Raw genomic sequence first — 21,263 nt, forward strand, 5'->3', positions numbered from 1 at the left:
CATTCTTGGCACCATGGTCATACTTGGCAGCCGGAATAAATTATGATGGGATCCTTTTACCGACATCCCAAATCAGATGATACAATTGCTGAAAGGTTCAAAGAAAATTTGGGTCTAATTTCAAACAAGTACCTGATTCAGACAATTTTAGTTGGAGGTGACTTCAATTTACCCTCGACATGTTGGTGAAAATACATGTTAAAATTAGGAGGTACGTATAAAACGCCATCCGAAATTGTGTTAAACGCATTCTCTGAAAATTGTTTCGGGCAAATAGTTCTTGACCCCAATCGAATAGTAAACGGTTGTGGAAAAACGCTTGACCTCTTTGCAACATATATCCTGAACTCCAGAATGAGATTTTTCACTCTCCAGCGGAGTGTGCGCTGATATGAAACTTCCTAATTGATTGAAACTGTGTGCCCGTCCGAGACTCGAACTCGGGACCTTTGCCTTTCGCGGGTATGTGCTCTACCAACTGAGCTACCGAAGCACGACTCACGCCCAGTACTCATAGCTTTACTTCTGCCAGTATCTCGTCTCCTACCTTCCAAACTTTACAGAAGCTCTCCTGCGAAACTTGCAACCGACGGAAATTGGCAGACTTTTGCCAAATAAATTGTCAAACAACAGAGCTGATGCCCCATGGTACACAGAAAGGGTCAGAACACGTTTGCAGAAACAACGAAAGAAGCATGCCAAATTTAAACGAACACAAAATATTCAAGATTGCCGATATTTTACATAAGCTCGAAATATAGCGCGAACTTCAATGCGAGATGCTTATAATAGTATTGTAGGGAAGCAGCCTACTCACGCCGTAATAAATTCACATCAGTCTTTCCATTGTGTGCCAGCCAGTCCGCTGTAACTAGCTCTGACGTCATAAATGTTGCGCAATACTTTAAAAATCAAGTAAATAACCTAAAATGTTTCTAGCATGTCAGGAGTAATACTAAATTAATATGTGTTGAATATCAGTTCGATAACTTTAACCATTTTCGAATTTTGGACGTTTTTCTGTAAAAATCATTGGCGCAACAGAAAAGAGCTAGAGACTTAAAAATTTATATTTAGATTCCTTTTTCATAATTATTTAATAGAAACAGTACTTTGGATCTCACAAATTAAAATTTTTTTTGAAATTCATAATTATCTGATTTTTGTCTTAAAAATTAAGGAAGCAAGATAGATTAAGTAGGCTAATAAAGAAGGCTAGGATGTTTATATTTAAGTAGAATGGAGATCCGCTATAACCATAGAGATGTGAGAAGTTTCATTTGAATAACTATAAAAGTATAGTGATAGCGTATCTCCAAAGGGCAGGTTCAGAGCTCGTCTACTGCGTGTAGTGTAATTAAATTAATTCTCTCGCCCAAAATATTTAACTTAGCCACGTCAAACTTTTATTATGATTACTTAGCTGTGTGCTGAATGCACATTTAAATTGAGAGCTTCATCAGCCATCAGCAAACGAAGCGATGATTTATTCAATAACTTAAAGTGGTGGATCACTAGCCCAGCGGCTAGTCGGGAGAGCCGATTTGATCAGGCGTTCCCTTAGCCGTCCGCACCGCGGTTTTATATATAAGAACGCTGCGCGAGAAAAAAAGGCCCCAGTTCTCTCCAGACGCTGAATAGCACACCATCTGTGTCGGGAGTCGCGTCGCGTCGGTATCATTGCTATAAACAGCCTCGGATGCCGTATTAAGTTGCTCGGGATACGCGTAACCATGAAATCATTTTCGAGTGAAGTGTTAATTCTGGGATGACTTTAATAATCTATCTTCAGTTTGCGTATGTCGTATTTTCACGTGCCGTCGCGGGAGAAACATTCTACCATTATTTAGCGTGGCGTTTGATGAACCTAATCATAAAATTATGGCGAGCATTCGCTTAAACATTTAATTTGGACAGTTATAGTTGCATCAGCGCATTAGACTCTGAACTGCTCTGTTAGTTAGATTGTGTGGATTCTTTTTTTTTATCTGTGACTTTCAGAATATACTGAACTATTTTTAGAAAATCATTTTTGACTATGAATCCCAGACAATCTCCTAATTCCTCAGAGCAATAAACTGCAGCTATAAGTGTGTTTCTCAGATGAAGTGGGCACTAGGAATTCTAATTACAGGCTTCACGTTTTGCTAATCACTTTCTGGTTGCCAATATTGTAGTTAGAGAGCCAGTGTTGAGAACGGCAAAACAACAGCATAAATAATAGGAACACTTATATAACAATTAATTCCACCCGCCGCCCCACATATGGTTAAACGGCCGTGAAGTGTTTCAACATTCAAACATTTATACAGCAGTAAAATTTCTACCGCCGCCCCACATATGGTGCATCGACCGGGAAATGCATCTTTTCTACAAACAAAACATTTTTATTGAATAAGAACAATAAAATAACCACCCGCCGCCCCACAGTATCCACAACGAAACTTGGTCTCGAAACCTGGCAGAAAATCCAAAGATAGTCTGGAAATCAATGTCTTCTCTGCGTGATAGCAATGGAAATACTATCGATGACAGTGCCGCGAAAGCAGAATTCTTAAACACAGCCTTACCGAATTCTTTCACCAAAGAAGACGAAGTAAATATTCCAGAATTAGAATCACGGGCACCTGTTAACATAAGTATCTTAGAAGTAGATATCCTCGGAGTGGTGCACCATGAAAGCAAGTCTTCCGGTCCAGACTGTATACCAATTAGTTCCTAACAGAGTATGCGGATGCAATAGCTCCATACTTAACAACAATATACAACCGTTAACTCGACGAAAGATCCATGCCAAAAGACGGGAATGTTGCGTAGGTAACGCCAGTGTTCAAAGAAGGCAGTAGGACTTGTCCACTGAATTGCAGGTGTATATCATGAACGATATGCAGCAGGATTTTGGAACAACGTTCTGAACTACCTCGAAGAGAACTATCTGTTGACACGTTGTCAACATGGATTTAGAAAACAACGTTCTTGTAAAACACAACTAGCTATTTACTCACAAGAAGTGCTGAGGGCTTTCGATAAGGGATTTCAAATTGATTATGTATTGCCAGATTTCCACAAGGTTTTTGACGCGCATCACAAACAGCTTGTAGTCAAATTGCGTGCTTATGGAATATCGTCTCAGTTACGTGACTGGATTCATGATTTCCTGTCAGATAGGTCACAGTTCGTAGTAAATGACGGAAAGTCATCGAGTAAAAAGTAGTTATATACGGCATTCCCCAGTGTATTGTCTTCTATATAAAAGATTTAGGAGGCAATTTAAGAAGCCGTCTTACGTTTTTTGGAGGTTATGCTGCTGTTTATCGTTTAGCACAGTCACCAGAAGACCAAAACCAATTGCAAGACGATTTATATAAGATATCTGTATGTTGCAAAAATTGGAAATTGGACGTAATAACGAAAAGTGTAAGATCATCCACATGAGTGCCAAATGGAATCCGTTGAACTTCAGTTACACAATAAATTAATCAAACCTAAAGGCCGCAAATTCAGCTAATTACCCAGGACTTACTGTTACGAGCAGCTTAAGTTGGGAAGACTACATCGAAAATGTTGTGAGGAAGGCGAACCAGAGATTGCGTTTTATTGGGATAACACTTAGAAGATGCAACAGATCTATTAAAGAGAATGCCTGCAGTATGCTTGTCCGTCCTCTCTTGGAGTTCTACTGAGCAGTGAGGGATTCTTACCAGAAAGGTTTAACGGATTACTTCAAGAAAGTTCAAAGAACAGCAGAAAGTTTTGTGTTATCGAGAAATAGGGGAGAGAGTGTCTCGCACATCATTAAAACAAAGGCGTTTCTCGTTGCGGCGGGACCTTCACACGAAATTTCAATCACCAACTTTCTCCTCCGAATGCAAAAATATTTTGTTGGAGTGGACCTACAAAGGGATAAACGATTATCATAATAAAATAATGGAAATCAGAGCTCGCGCACGGAAAGGTATAGGTGTTCGTTTTCTCTAAGCGCTTTTCAAGAGTGGAATAACACAGAATTGGGGTGGAGAAGTTTCGACGCATCCTACCAAAGGCACTTAAGTGCGATTTGCAGATGTAGATTATCCAGTGTGTGGTTGCTAAGGCATGAACTACTACTCCTTCACTTCTGCTTGCAGTAAAACCAGTCTCGATCGTTACAATATTCCACTAACATACTAGACTCGTGTGATTTGTGTTTGAAGTGTGTTGAAATACTTAGTAGTTAGTTAATGACGTGTTTCACTGATCATCTAAACGGTTCTTCTATTGAAAAGATATGGGACCATCAGTTTACAGGATATCTGTAGATGTTTAGCGTACTAGATTTTCAAGTCGAACACTCTTTTTCCAGTCCTCTCCTTTTGGAACGAGCACATACACGGGCTGGTCATAGTAGTGTAATTACCTGTGAAAAGCATGCATAAGTATATTTTGCAGCGCAGGCGAACATGATATTCTGGAAGGTATCGACAGCGATGTGGAGCCATGCTGACTGCAGTGCAGTGGCTGGATGCTCTAGGTTTCACGGTTGAGGATCAATGGCGAGAACTGTCCCATCAAAGATTATCTTTCAGTCTCTAAGCGAATCCTATATTGAATATTGATCGAAAAACACGCTCAGAATACGGCCAACCCCACTGGCACAGTCACATTAACGTGACCCCGAGCGAGGTGGTGTGGACTACCGTTCAGGTGGACGACAGTTCAAATCCATGTCCAGCTCTCCTGATTTAGGTTTTCCATTATTTCCCTAAATCGATCCAGGTAAATGTCAGGATTGTTCCTAAAATCCCTAAATACAGGCTCGGGTAGGACAAGGAACGCAATGAAGGGCAAACCCAGAACAGCAGCGTCACTTATCTTTTGAATTCTCGCTTTTATTTAATATCCATATAGTAGTATGAATAAATAACTACCATAATCACAAACAATTATGAGCAAACAGGATAAGGCTAACTAGTTTTTCACAGCAATAATTGGCTTTAATAACTGATTTTTACCTCAACAGGCCACAAAACACAGTTCCAGAATAAATATAAAATAGTAAATTTAAAAGAAAAAGACTTCTTTGCTTATAAAACAGAAGCTGCTGAAAGGGAAAGAGCAAAGTTTACAACAATTTAAGAAAGGGCCCTTAGGGCCTTCAAAGGATTTTCAGAAAACTAATATTTTTAATCAAACAGGTCCTTAACACACAAGAGGGTTAAGGCACTCCTAAAATCAGCCTAAAATCTATTGCAAATTTTATCAGGTACCAAAACGACAAAATAAATGGAGGCTGTCCACAAGTGAGGCACGTAGAATCTCAATTTAAGTCAACCCAGTAATTACGGTTAAATGATTGATGCTTAGTCAAGGTTAGAAAAAACTTAGCTACCCAAATTTCAAGCCGCGGAGGGTAGCCGCGCGTTCTAGGGCGCCTTGCTACAGTTCTCGCATCTCTCCCCGTCGGAGATTCGAGTCGTCTCTGCGGTATGGGTGTGTGTATTGTCCTCAGCGTAAGTTAGCTTAAGTTAGATTAAGTAGCGTGTAAGCCTAAGGACCATTGACGTCAGCAGTTTGGTCCCAAAGGAACATAAAGATATTCAAAATTCCAAAATTCTTAACACAGAAAATACAAGCATATTCCAAAGGATATTCACAACTTTATGTAGAACTTTAAATAAGGCTTCATAGATCATAACAGTCAGTAATATGGCCACTACTTAAATTAAGATTTATTAACAGGCAGCGCGAACCACATGCTATGGCAATCGTGAACTCACCTCGAAGGCAGCCGATAAATATCAAGGTGGTGTGTATGATAGCAACAACCCCTTGTGAACACCAACCGCTGAAAAATCGTGCGCCAAGTTCGGAAGACTAAGTAGGGCTGTTAACAAACACCACTTAGCTGAAACGTAGGCCAGACAAACAAGTTAAGCAAATATTAATGGCCAGCATATCGAGAAGTGGTCAGCGTAAGGCCTCTTAATATGCCACTAAATTTCAAAATTTCTCTCTTGGGACGTAAACCCTGTCAGGAGTTGGAAACAGCATGAAAGACGCCTCCTCCGAGCAAATGCCTTTCTTCCTTCTCCATAGTTCCAGTACTGCGGCTGCGGCACCACGTTCTCCTGTCTGGGACATTTGCACCGATAAGGAGTGGCTATGAAATTCCAGCTCTCCATGTAATTCCCTGGTTATGGAGATCCTTTCGTGTTGTTCTGGTGCAGACTTTTGCAGCTGCTTTCCTCTTATTTTTCGTCACACTCCCCTTCAATGACCACCTGTCACGATCACTGAACACACACTTCAGTCTGCGTTGTGACTTAGCGGATGATGGTTCTTCCTCTTGTCTGTGCGATGTGTAAATATTCAATGGAATGCCTCTTGGAACAGTAAACACTTCAGCTCCCTTTGTTACCGAAGCAGCCATCGTACTAGCACCAGCCGTCTGCCCACTGCGAAAGCGTTGAGCCTCTACACAGTGCATTCGTGATTACTCGGTACACTGCTGTGACTCCAGCTGACGCTGAGAACACAGCGCCAGCGCCGCCGTTCGTGGTCACATAGAACAGCGCAACCAGCAGGCTTGTCTTGAGTCTGCATTTATGTTTAAGCTGTTTATGTTAAGCTGTTTCCATATTTTGTGTATCAAGAAATGGTTGCTGAATCTAACCGATAAAGAGTGGACAGAGGTTTTTCAGTGTGCCATAAAAATCAACCTTGTGTTGTTACTCAATCCGTAACTGGAAAATCAGACTGGTTTCGAGCACCTCAAACAACAAGGAAGACGACAACCCATCTTTGCCCAACACAGTCCAACTTATAACGGAATGGTATTAAGGGTAACACCGTACAAAACTCACAAGAAAATGAAAACCATTGGCTGCATCCCTCAAGTCTTTTTGAAGCACATAAAAATGCTTTGTCCTCAATCTTGGAGAGGAATATGTAGGTCATGGACTGTCGGTCCTACTGTTGCATTAATATATCCCAAAGTAGAAAACCACACGAAACAGTAACTCATGCTCACCAAATTTAATGCACTACCTGAGGTTACATTTACATTTAATCGTCCACTGTGTGTTCTCGTCTTTTTGATAGATTCCCATTCTCTACATTCTCTTATGAATACTGTTGGTGTTATGTCAAGATTCTCTGGCTGTTAATTATGTGCTTACGTCGATAATGTGAAGTAATCTCAAATACTTGTACAGATTCGTCCTTCTACCATATCTCTGTGCCGCTACTTGTCGTCGCTTTTATTCCCTTCAGTCCGGATACAGCTCTCTACGCTAGTGCTCCTGTGTAAGTATCTTCATCTCTGCGTAACTACTGCAACATGCATCCATTTCAACCTGTTTACTGTACTGAAGCCATGGGCTTCCTCTACAACTTTTATGGCCACCACTATTTCTCAGTATAAGTATTCTTCTTTTGTTTTCCTTTTTTATACTAAAATTTTGTCGATTTGGATAATTAATCCAATACTAAAATGGACAAGTAAAATAGCACTGCCAGATATCTTTGGCCACCTTTCACTACAGCAGTTAACAGGAACTACAAAATATTGATGATAATATATACTGAATAATATATGTTTCTGGGACAGAGGGAAATCCGTCATTATAGGAATTCGGCTCCTGGAAAAAGAAATAACTTAGCGCCCTTTTGTGTTTTCAACAGGACACTGTCCTATGGCGATCCGAAAGTCAGCCGGCCGCGGTGGCTGAGCGGTTCTAGGCGCTCAGTCCGGAACCGCGCGACTGCTACGGTCGCAGGTTCGAATCCTGCCTCGGGCATGGATGTGTGTGTGATGTCCTTAGGTTTAAGTAGTTCTAAGTTCTAGGGGACTGACGACCACAGAAGTTAAGTCCCATTGTGCTCAGAGCCATTTGAACCATCCGAAAGTCATAAATAACAGCTTTGTAGTAGAAATAACCCCTACACTCTTGTGTTGGTGCAGGACACTATGCTGTTCCCATCTCTCTACGAAATTCTCGGTATGTTGTATAGTGCACACCATGTGTAGTGCAAGGCGGCCGAACGTGGCCAGTGATGATATAGCAATGACTGCAGCGATCTAGCTATGTACTCTACGAACGGAGCGACGCTTACTCCATGGGATAGTCTTATTAACTTAAGAGATTTCCTTCGGATTACTTCTATTTAAAAGACAAGTTGTAATTTATAAACTACGTCCGATGTGGGACGAGAATCTATTCGTTGTATTAAAGGATACTAAAGTTGTGAAATGCGGAAATTTCGAAAGTATACAATTATCTACGTTACTCAAGGCATGTTCAGTGAATTCCTCGACTGTTACTGAGTCCCGTTTAATGTACCAGGATCATCCTCAACGTAAGATACAGGGAAGCGTGAAAGTCGACGAGTTGGTGGAATCCTGCAGCGCGGTCCTTGCGATTAACTTTTAAAAAACGGAATTTCATGTTAAAGTACGACATAACCAGAACACTCGATCATCCTCCACGCTGAGCTTCGCTGTAGAACATTGAACAAACTCTCCGATTCTCTTCTGCCTTTCACGTCAGAGAGAGTCATTCGCCCAAAATGATTGCAGCAAGGCTTTTCAGGTTATTCAACACCAAGTGGACGGTTAAGGCATTGAATTCCTTTCTGCAAAAGGAGAAATATAGTCACGGTAAACAAACATTACTAAGTCAATTCAATCTGCTTCAGAGTCTGATAGACTATAAATGCCAACTAGACGAGCAAGTTTTATAGACATATTAGGCAGAGAAACGTCAGAAGGTAAATGTTGAAATATTTCAGTAATATAAAAGCACCAGTCATCGGAAAACGATGTGATACCTACTGCTAGACAACTGTGTTTAAGAATACATTCAATCAAAGAAATAAAACCAGGAGGAAATAGAGAAACAGAGCTCATTTTGTGATATGCCTTAGAGTTACCTAACACAGAGCAACCAGTAAATACGTAGCTTAATTTCTTTCCAGGTCTATGAGAGGAGAAATGCAGGAAATTTCATTTGGGGAGAATGCCTTCGAACATTTATGATGTTTTCTACGAAATTTTGCGAGTCCCCAAATCCTGTGTGAGAGAGTGCTTGTAATGTTTTGGACACGTTGAACCTGATGCTTGACTCAGAGCACCTGCAGGGGTAGTCTCTATCGAAACTTTCTTCGCAATTTCGCTGGAGATGTTTTAACTAATTTTCTTCACATCATAAACAAGGATAACGCAGTTTGCAACGACACACGTTGTCACTGCACATAACGCTATTAAAAGTTCTTTAATAACATTACTGGAAGGAGTAAAACATAAAATTCTGGCATTGTTCGATCAGCTTGTGTCTTATCTGAATGACCCAACACTCCATATATTATTGAATCTAGAACACAAGACGAAACGCACTTGTGCACGTTGCCAACTGAATACCGTCTGTCTCAGACGGTTCATTTTATATTCCATTTTACGGTCCCTTACTATGGCGTTCTAGATTCTCTACTAGAAGACGACGTGTTATTTACAGTTCTGTTCTCAAGCAATAGTGCATTATTTCTAAAGTGGCAAAGAATGTTATGGGACATTTCTCGATATTCGAGAGGCACTTAAACATTTTATCTGCTCCTCATCTTCATGGTGAAGTGGGAGACATCAGAACAGTTTTATTTCCATGTATTATTCATCCTCTCCCACACCTCCTTATTTTAAATTCCCGCTGTCTGGAACGAGCGCTTAAATCAGAACTGTGAAAACAGGTTTAGTAGACTCATAGAATTTTCTCGTGAATACGGGAAGAGTTTAGCTTGTCACTTCGATTATGCGACCGAGTGAAATGGTGCGATAGCCGGCAGTGGAATCGAACTCCATTTTATTAAGCCATTAGTTATTTGATCGCTTTGATTCTGTCCTCTAGAACAGTACCAGTGCAGGCTACGACCGTCGTAATACCTAAAGAAATTTGGTTTATTTTCTTTTCCCAATCGCGTGACACAATTGGGTAATGATACAGTTAACGTGGCCATGGACGCTTTCCTTATCAGTCATTTCCCTGCCTGACTCCTTGAATCTGGTTATGAATTAGCTTCAAATGAACTCCCACAACGTACAAAATAACTTACGGATAATTACCTCCTTCTAGAGTTCTCACCAGATGAGACGGCACAGTATCACAAAATGTCATTGCTTGATATCTCTTGTCATCCCCTGCTACAGGAAATAACATGAATGATAATATGTTCATAATAATAATAATTTCTGATGAATAATATGAATCCCCGTGACAAGCAACAATGCACAGTCTGTACTATGTTACGTAGCAAATTGCAGTGTTCATCGTAAAACAGCAATACAGATACTAATGTACTGTAAACAGTACACACTGTTAGTAGTTGCCGCAAAATATTGTGTTTGGGAAATACCATTGCAATCAGATATGCAGCAAGAAGAAAAATTCCCGCACTTGAACTTCGTAACGCGGTTCCTCACATACTAGCGATACAAAGATTTCTCTCAGAAAATTTCGAACCTGCGTATATTTCCACCAGTATATGAACGTTAAAGATTAGCAATTTGGCAACACTGCAGTCACATGTATCCTAACTATCTACGTCAGGATGCGGGAGTAATTCTGCCCAGTTTGTGCGTGGGATAGCGTTTTGGGTTAGCATGCAATAGTTCGAGCGTTCGTTTCTGGGTTTACGCTTTTCTGTTTTTATTTGCTAAATTTAATCTGCGTGGTAGGGCATCTGGCGTCTTATCGTCGTACAGCGACAACAGAGTGTTTTATACAAAATGTTACCACGAATATAGAAGTACAGTTGTTTTCATTTTTTCATTGGTCAGCTTTTAATGAAGCCTTTTGCACGTCGTAACGAGAATTGTTTCGCACCAGTGCATCTACTAGAATATAAACCTGCTTTCTGTGTACCCTTCCCCAATGGTCCCATAGATTATTACCAATTATTATTCTCAGCACGTTCAAAAATGTCTCTGAACACTATGGGACTTAACTTCTAAGGTCATCAGTCCCCTAGAACTTAGAACTACTTAAACGTAACTAACCTAGGGGCACCACACACATCCATGCCCAAGGCAGGATTCGAACCTGCGATCGTAGCGGTCGCGCGGTTCCAGACTGTAGCGCCTAGAAACGCTCGGCCACTCCGGCCGGCCTTCAGCACGTTGAGGTCCGTTACATTTTATTAGGGCCTTACGTCACCAGTAGGGCTACGAGCATGCTTTGCAAAAAATTTCCAAACTCGGTAACCATTTGTATGTGTTATTCCCATGGAATACTAAATATACCCTTCAAAATCCAGTCTGATAAGCGCTTGCTCTTTAGTATATCCATATGTTGCTATTATTATTATTATCGATGGCTGCGCGGGGTAGCCGCGTGGTCCGAGGCGCCTTGTCACGGTCCGTACTGCTCTCCTCGTCGGAGGTTCGAATCCTGTTTCGGGCTTGGATGTGTGTGTTGTCCTTAGGTTAGTTAGGTTTAAATAGTTCTAAGTTCCAGGGGACAGATGACCACAGAAGTTAAGTCCCATAGTGCTCAGAGCCATTTGAACCAACGGCGACTTCATAAACGTGTAATATGGTCGGATGAAGCAGCGTTCACTCCAGAGGCTTTCTTCAGTAAGCACAATGGCCCCCATGGGTGTGATATTAACCCGCATGTCAATCGCGACCGTGGATGTCAAGTTTATTTGGCGTCAACGTCTGGATCTGAATATTGGGAGAAAGGAGTTTCTGTTCCTACTTGTGGCCTGACCGGTTCACTGCACGAAGGTATTATGCATTCCTCTCAAACTATATGTCTGATGCTCTGGAAAATATTCCTCTTCATGTTCGGCAGAGGTAATGATGGGTGTGTGGACACCTTGCTGTTTGAAACATAGCCAAGTCTGAGGCCGTCGTCCTTTTGCATCGTTACAGAGGAAGGCTGTAGGCCCTTTGAGCCGAATTTCAAATATTTGCCTCGCAATGGGAGACAGTTACGGGGTTTCCAAATAGTGATACCACTTTTACGCAGTGTATAGCTGAGGAGGCAGCATTTTTTTCCAATTTAATGGCTTCCTATGTAATTATTTATCTTATCCATGAAGAGCTTTAATGTCTACACTGACTGTTTGTTGTCGATACACGATACAGATCACATTCGTACAATTTTCTCATATTTGGCTAATAGATAACGAGATTCGTCCTGTATTCCAGAAGGGTGTCCTTGACGGGATGTACGGAACACGATGAATACATGAACGAACGAATGAATAAACGAATGAGCAACGAACACTCAGGTCGCGTTGACAAGGTTCACATATCCAAGTAAGTTTTCAAAAAATACTTAACGCGCGTGCTGTGGCACTTACTTTGAGGCAGAAAAAGCCAATTACATTAATCCCTAATATAAAAATCCTTGCCCAGTCTCTAATAATCTCATCTTCAGAAAAGAATCTTCAGATGTGTGTGAAATCTTATGCGGAGGCAGGGAAAGCCGTCGTACCCGTACTTGAGGCGGCACAATATGGAAAGGACCACTGACATGTATGTTTAAAGTAGAACAAATGGCCGCCTTACCCGCTACAGTGACGTGATACTTGGCTTTAAATACCACTGTTTCCTCAGTCTGTCTCTTTATTCCGTCTGCATCAACGACCGCGAAGGAGTGGCAGATTCGACAATTACAGTTTAGCCATGATTTCCTATGTTAATGCCTGTCTAAAGATGTCATCTACGAGATTCCAGCTTGCCTGCTCTAGGTGGACCGCGTCGCCCCACACCGTCGCTCCTGACAGATTGCAGCAGTGACTGGTAGAAGATGCAGACGTATGGGATCCTCCTCTGGAGAAGAGCGTAGCCAACCGACTACAGGCTGACATCTTCTACTTGCATGGTGGGCTCCTGAGTGCCATCTACCTGGGTTTATGGGTACAGCGTTGCTGGCTGTAAGCTGTGTGCTCTGAGAGATCTCTGGGCTTCCGCTCTCACAACAACTGCCATCCGGAAGATCCTGTGCTCACAGGTCGAAGCATGCGTCCCTCGTCGAGTGTGTTATCCCTTTCGTGTTTGCTACGGCGCGTCCGCTGGACCCACGTGGGATCCCACTGCCGCCCACGTGCTGTTTCGCTGTCAGGCGGTGCGCCTGACCTGCCGCACACTACGCAAGCTGTTTGGGTGCTTTGTCCAATATCCTTCACCGACCCCTTTGCTCAGGCTTTTTGTCTAAGCCCCTGGAGAGACCGTTTTCATTACATTAAAAACGTTATAAAACTTTTTTTTCAGAAGCCACCGTTTCTGTGGCGTCTGAAACACTCACCAACCCCTAGAGCTCGGACTCCGACACATTGTAAATTCACCGCCTACTGACCTCCGGACGCTTACAGAGCGAAGATAACAGCGTCCGGTTTCAGTACGAGATCTTAAACATGGTATTTTCTATAGTCCTCTGCCTGCCCTCAGGCCAAATTGTTTAAGATGGGCGACTTCACTGACTGACCAGCTTGTGTCAAGAAAACTTCAACTTTGCAATAATCTGCTGTCGGAAACTGTATACACCGCGTTCTATTACAATTCACTGCAAATCACCTCTCTAAAAACTATGTACTGGTGTTACTGACTTCCCCATTTGCTATTGTTGTCGTTGTGGTTTTCAGTTCTAAGACTGGCCTGATGCAGTTCTTTATGTTACTCTATCCTGTGCGAGCCTCTTCATCTCCGAATAACGACTGCAACCTAAAGCTTTCTAAATCTCTCTAATCACCTCTTGATATCCCACTACGATTCCCCCCTCCCCCTTCGCCCAGAAACACTGCCTCAAATACAAAACTGGTGATCCCTTGGTGTCTCAGAATGCGTCCTATCAACCGGTCCCTTCTTTTGGACATGTTGAGTAACAAATCGCTGGTCTCCCAGTCCATTTCACTTCCTTATTAATTACATGATCGACCTATGTAATCATCAACCTTCTTCTGTAGCTCCACATTTCAAAAACTTATATTCTGTATTTACCTAAAATGTTTATCATCCATGTTTAATTCCATACATGGTTAGACGCCAGTAAAATGCTTTGAGAAAGGTCTTCCTAACGTTTAAATCTGTATTCGATGTTAACAAATTTCGCTCCTTCAGAAATTTTTCACTTTCCATTGCCAGTCTACATTTTATATCCTCTCTGCTTCGGCCATCATCAGTTATTTTAGTGCCCAAATAGCAAACCTCATCTACCACTTCAAGTGTCTCGTTTTCTAATGTGATTTCCTTAGAATCACGCGATTTACTTCGGATACATTCCATTATACTTGTTTTGATTTTATTAAAGTTCACCTTACGTCCTCTTCTTCAAAAGACTGTCCATTACGTTCAACTGCTGTTCATACTCGTTTACTGTTTCCGACAGAATTGCATTGTCTTTGGCTGAACGCGAAGCTCGTCCGGTAGCTGAGTCGTCAGCGTGACAGAGTGTAAATCGTAAGAGCCGAAGTTCGATTCCCGGCTCGATCGGAGATTTTCTCCGCTCAAGGATTGGGTGTTGTATTGTCCTCATCATCACTTCATTCCCATCGACGCCCAAGCCGGCGAAGTGGCGTCAAATCGAAAGACTAGCACCCGGCGAACGGTCTACCTGACGGGAGGACCTAGTCACACGCCATTTACATTTACCTCGAAGTTTTTCTTTCTTCTCCCTGAATTTTAAATCCTACTCCAAATTTTTCTTTGGTTTATGAGCCGTGGTAAAATTTGCTGTTTTGAAGAGGGCGCCGCAGCGCATAGTGTAAAGCAGTCGCCTTCCATTTCTGGCGGTGGCGCCGCTGTGGCAATCGCAGCTTTGGTGTCTCCCTCTGGAAAGTTGCTTGTTCACGCGCATTTAAGGGGCGCTATGAGCTCGGCAGGGCTCCCATCTTGACCGGTCAATCCCTCCAAAACCCAGGCGATCATTGTAGGCAAAACCACTCCTTCCTTCCGCCTCCTTGACTTCTATATCACCATTTATGGCCGTCCTATCGCCCTCACTCCTAACCTTAAGTACCTTGGCGTCACCCTCGACCGTCGCCTCTCCTGGACTCCCCACCTCCGGACAATCCAAGTGAAGGCACGCTCCCGACTCAGTCTCCTCAAGCTCCTCTCCGGCCGTACGTGGGGTCTGGACCCCTCCACCATCCTCCACACCTATAAATCCCTCATCCGCCCTATCCTTTGTTATGCCCATCCGGCTTGGATCTCCGCCCCCCTACCATTTATAAATCCCTCCAAATCCTTGAACGCCTTGCTCTCCGCCTCGCCTATCGCATCCGTCTCCCCTCCCCCACGCGGATCCTGTACGATCTCATCCCCTTCCCCCACCTCCTCCTTTTCCTTGAAAGGATACGGATCCTGTACACCTCCCGTAAACTTGATCCTCCTCACCCGCTCGTCTCCCTGATCCTCTCCCACCCCTGCCCGCTGCCACGCCTGTATTCCCACGGCCCACCCGGTCTCCATCTCTCCACCCTCCTTACCCTCTCCCAAGGTGGCTTCCGCCAGCTCCCCCTCCCTGATGATGTCCTCCTCCCCTCCATCTACCCCTCCTACCAACTTTGATCGTCCCTCCCTCTTCCTGTAACTGTTCCTTTGGGCACCCTCCATCCCTCCTCCCCTTCTCCCCACTCCTCCCCCGGGTCTCCCCTCCCCTGTCCTTCTACTCCTCCTCCCATCTCCTCAGCCATTGGCATCTTTGTTCTCCCCTCTCCACCCTCTCCACCCGCCCTCACCCTTCTTCCCCTCTTGGCAGGTCCCCGGACTCGCACACGCTATGTGGACTTTCGCGTGTTGGAGATCATCGCCATCAGTGTCTCGTGTGTGTGATATCGTTTTGTGTTTTTAGTGTCCGCCGTCACGCTTCTACGTTCACTTGTGCCGTCGGATTTATCAGTGTTATGTGCGCCGTGTCAACGTGTTTTCAGTGTCGTTATCGTCGAGTGTGAACGGCTCCGTGTTTCTTGTGTATCTGTGACCACTATTTTTTGCCCGTCACTCTGTTCATTTTAATTCTCCGTTCATGTACTGTTATTGTCACCACTATGGCTGAAGAGCGGCGTAGCATGCCGCTGCCAGCCTACCTGATTGTTCAGGTGATAAAATAACAATAAAGTAAAAAAAAAAAAACTCGGCAGGGCGGTAGTCTGTCAGTCTCGCGAGTCTGGTCAGTTGGTCAGCCGGGTCAGAGTGGGGCAGTCAGTGTCTGTCTGTAGTCCGCAGTGGTAGTATGTGTTAGGCCGGCAGTCTGCTCGAGTTTGTTCGGGCAATGGTCATTGGCGGTTGGATCGATCGGTTGGTCGGTCGCGCACTGAGACACAATACAAGATGACTTGTCCGTCCTGAGCGTCGGCGCATGTGAGGTCGCCACTTCAGTCCAGTGGGCCGCGCCGTATAGCGAGGGGTAGTGGCTTCGCGGCCGACACGAGAGCAACAGGAGTTAACCCACGACATCGGTCTGGTCGGAGCGAGGTGCGACGCCGTGAGACGGGAGATCGGCGCGCCTTCCTGCGTCCGTTGAAGCGGCTGGAAGCGGACGGTTCGGGAGAAGGTTTTGGGAGTGCTGCGCCAGGTCTTCCCCAGGCATCGCCGTTTATTATAAGTTAAGTGTTTCATGATATGTTGTTTTATTTACTTGTTAAATTCTACTTGTTTCTTGGTCAGTCTCTCGTCCCCAGTTTACTCGTCTGTCTCTCGTCCGCATTTGTTAGGTAGTTAGTGTCTGTCTGTCGGTCTGCCGTACGTTAATAGCTGCCTCTTTCATGTTTGTCGGATTCGGTGTTAACGAATTTATTGTTAGAAGTGTAACGGCCGAATTCCTGAAATATGATTTTATCTTGCCTATCATCTTGAGAGGCGATATATGTGTAATGTAGAGCATGTCTGTATATTTTATGTAAGACTGCATTTCATGGGTTTTTATTTAAATGGTCATTTTAGTATATAAAGTTGCCACCCTTCCACCGGAAGAGTTTTCTCTTTTTTTTTTTTTCTTTTGTTTTTAAATCAAGTTGCACCTCCGGTGGGAAGTTAAATTTGTTTAATGTTAGTGTTTTGTACCATTACCATCCCTCCTACGGGGTGCATAGTTTATGTACTTGTGTGAGTTGCTAAAATTTTTAGTTTAAAGTTATCTGGTGGGTTGTAGATTTGCACCAGTGTAGTCTTTCAGAGATTACTGTGAGCGGTCGTGACTACAGCCTTGTCAAACGGGAGCGGCAAGGTTCTCAGCCCGAAAGCTCGTAGTGTCAATATTTGATCTTTCTGCCTCTGAATAAATTTTAACTTGATATTTAAAGGGTGCTTTCTGATTATAATTTTAAATCTGTTAAGAAAAAGGCTTTTAGGAATAAAATTTTCATTTGTTGAAAGAAATTTAATTTGTTTTCATCAGTTACCCACTGGAACTACTTCCACGCTCACATAGTGATGAATCGCTAGTAAATAAAGTAAATTCTTAAGAAAAGGTTTTGAAAGTAAATTCACGGTTCAGTTTATTTTACTACATTTCCATTATACAGATTGAATAACATAGTAGATGTGCTACAACCCTATCTCACTTCCTTCTCCACTAGTTCCCTATCATACCGCTCGACTCTTATTACTACCATCTGATTCCCGTACAAGTTTTAAGTGGCCTTTCGCTCCATGTGTTTTACTCCAGCTACCTTCGAAATTTCATAGAGAATATTCCAGTCAACCTTGTCGAAAGCTTTTCTTATGTCTACAAATGCTATTCATGTAGGTTTGGTTTTCCTTAACCTATCTTCTATGAGAAGTAGTTATGTCACTATTACCTCCCGTGTTAGTACTTTCTCCGGAATGCAAACTGATTTTCACCGAGGCCAGCTTCTACCAGTTTTATTCTGCTTCCAGTATCAGGTTATTTTGACTGTCTCATACATCTTCCAATCCAGGTGGTAGATTTTATAGTGGCTGGCTCTCCCAAGGTTATCAGTAGTTCAGATGGAATGCCGTCTACTACCGGGGCTTTTTTCGACTTAGATCTTTCAGAGCTTCGTCAAATTCTTCTCTCTGTATTATGTTTTCTCTCTTATCTTGATCTACGTCCTCTTCCAGTTCTATAATACTGCTCTCACGTAGATATACCTTCTATAGACGCTGTATATACTCCCGCCACCTTTCTGCTTCCCGTCTTTGCTTAGGTCCGGTTTACCGTTTGAGCTCTTGTTATTCGTACAGCTGCTTCTCGTTTAGCCAAAGGCCTCTTTATAATGCCTGTAGGAAAGACACAGCGGTCTTCGGGTAGCGTCTTTGAGTCATAATCAAAATGTCTTCGGTCTCAGGTTCTAATCATGCCGCTGATTCATTTTTGATTAATAATCAGCATTGGCGGCCGAAGACTTCCGGCATAAGAAGTCAGCCTCATTCTGCCAACGGCCTCAAAGAGGGAGGAGGAGCGGACAGAGGTTCTGGGCACTTTCTTGTCCTAGGGGTGGGAAACTGCCCCTGAAGGCGGAAGAATCAACGAAGATCAACGGGATGAAGATGCAGAAGGCAATGGAAACCATTGCATTAAAGACACTGACGTGTATCCACAGAATTTGTGGCCTGTAATGAAGAAGTCTCATACCGATCTCTCCTTTAGCAAAAATTCCGGAATAGTCCCCCAATCAGATCTCCGGGAGGGGACTGCCAAGTGGGAGGTTATCATGAGAAAAAGACTGAATAATCAACGAAAGGAAACTACCGACGAGTAGGGGCATGGAATGTCAGAAGGTGGAGATATGGTTGAAGGTTACAGATACAGCAACAAGGAATAGCTCAGTAGGCAGTACTGTTGAAGAGGAATGAACATCCCTAAAACGGCGATAACAGAAGCGGGGAAGGAAAACATAGGTCCAAGAGGGTAACAGAAGAAATACTTTATCAGATCGATGAAAGGAGGAAGAACAAAACGTTCCGGTAGGCTCAGGAACATAGAAATACAAGTCGCTGAGGAGTAAAATAAATAGGAAGTGCAAGGAAGCTAAGACGAAAAGGCTGCATAAAAAATGTGAAGAAATCGAAAAAGAAATATTCCTCGGTACGACTCACTCAGCATACAGGAAAGTCAAAACAACCTTCGGTGACATTAACAGCAAGGGTGATAACATTAAGAGTACAATGGGAATTCCACTGTTAAATGCAGACGAGACAGCGGATAGGTGGATACAATACACTGAAAGCCGCTATGAGGAGGAAGGTTTGTCTGATGTGATAGAAGAAGAAACAGGAGTCGATTTAGAAGAGAAAGGGGACACGGTATTAGGATTTGAAAGAGCTTTGGAGTACTTAAGATCAACTAAGGCAGAAGGGATAGATAACATTCCCACAGAATTTCTAAAATCGTTGGAGGAAGTGGCAACAAAACGATTATTCACGTTGGTGTGTAGAATGTATGACCCTGGCGACACACAATATGACTTTCGGAAAATCATCATCCACACATTTCCGAAGACGGCAAGGACGACAAGAGCGAGAATTATCGCACAGTCAACTTAACAGCTCATGTATCCAAGTTGCTGACAAGAATAATATACAGAAGAATGGAAAACAAAATTGAGGATCCGCTAAATTACGATCAGTTTAGCTTTAGTAAAGGTAAAGGCACAAGAGAGGCAATTCTGACGTTGCGGTTAATAATGGAAGCGAGAGTAAAGAAAAATCAAGATACGTTCATAGGATCCGTCGACCTGGAAAAAACGTTCCACATAGTAAAATGGTGCAAGATGTTCGAAATTCTGAGAAAAACTGGGGTAAGCTATAGGGAGAGACGGGTCATATACAATATGTACAACAGACAAGAGGGAATAATAAGAGCGGACGACCAAGAACGAAGTGCTCGTATTAAAAAGGGTTAAGACGAGGGTGTAGTCTTTTGACCCAGCCCCTACTGTTCAATCTGTACATCGAGGAAGCAATGATGGAAATAAAAGAAAAGTTCTGGAGTGGAAATAAAAGGTGAAATGATATCAATGATACGATTCGCTGATGACATTACTATCTTGAGTGAAAGTGAAGAAGAATTACATGATCTGCTGAACAGAATAAACAGTCTAATGAGTACAGAGTATGGGCTGAGAATAAATCGAAGAAAGACGAAGATAACTAGAAGTAGTAGAAATGAGAACAGTGAGAAACTTAACATCAGGATGGATTGTCACGAAGTAGATGACGTTAAGGAATTCTACTACCTATGCAGGAAAATAATCAATGACGGATGGAACAAGGAGGACATCAAAAGCTGAATAACAGTGGCAAAAAGGACATTCGTTACCGAAAGAAGTCCACTAATATCGAATATCGGCCTTAATTTGCGGAAGAAATTTCTGAGACTGTACGTCTGGAGTACAGCATTGTATGGTAGGTAAACATGGGAAAACGGGAACACAAGAGAAGCGAAGCATTTGAGATGTGATGCCACAGACGAATGTTGGAAATTAGGTGGATTGATAAGGAATGAGGAGGTTCTGTGCAGAACATGAAAGGAAAGGAATATGTGGAAAACACTGATAAGGAGAAGTGACCGGATGATAGGACATCTGTTAAGACAAGAAGGAATGACTTCAAATCTACTGGATGGAGTTGTAGAAGGCAAAAACTAAAGAAGAAGACAGATATTGGAATACACCCAGCAAATAATAGAGGACGTATGTTGCAAGTGATACTCTGAGATGAAGAGGTTCGCAGTGGAGAGGAATTCGTGGCGGGGCGCATCAAACCAGTCAAAAGATTGATGAGCCAGAAAAAAGGTAATATGTAGCTTTCCCCTAGTGAATTATTCCTTCTAATTCCTTACATTGGTCCTCTAGCCGTTCCGGTTTAGCCATTTGACATTTCCTGTCAATTTCATTTTTTAGACATCTATATTCCTTTTCGCTTGCTTCACTTACTGAATTTCTACATTTTCTCGTTTTATCAATTAAATTCAATACCTCTATTGTTATCCAGGGATTCCTACTAGGCCTTTTCTTTTTACCTATTTGATGCTCTGTTGCCTTCACTAGTTCATCTCTTAAAGTTACCCATTCGTCTTCTACTGTATTCCTTTCCCCTGTTCTAGTCAACCGTTGCCTGATGCTCCCTCTGAAACTGCCACCAACCTCTCGTTCTTTCAAGTTACCCCGGCCCAATCTCCTTATGTTCCTACCTTTTTCCACTTTCTTCACTTTTAACCAACTGTTCGTAACCAATATTTGATTAGAGTCCACATCTGCCCCTGGGACTGTCCTCCATTTTAAAATCTGCTGCCTAAATATACAATAAGTCTGAAACGGTGTCT

The sequence above is a fragment of the Schistocerca americana genome, chromosome 3 (assembly GCF_021461395.2).
Source record: "Schistocerca americana isolate TAMUIC-IGC-003095 chromosome 3, iqSchAmer2.1, whole genome shotgun sequence".
Taxonomy (NCBI): Eukaryota; Metazoa; Arthropoda; class Insecta; order Orthoptera; family Acrididae; genus Schistocerca; species Schistocerca americana.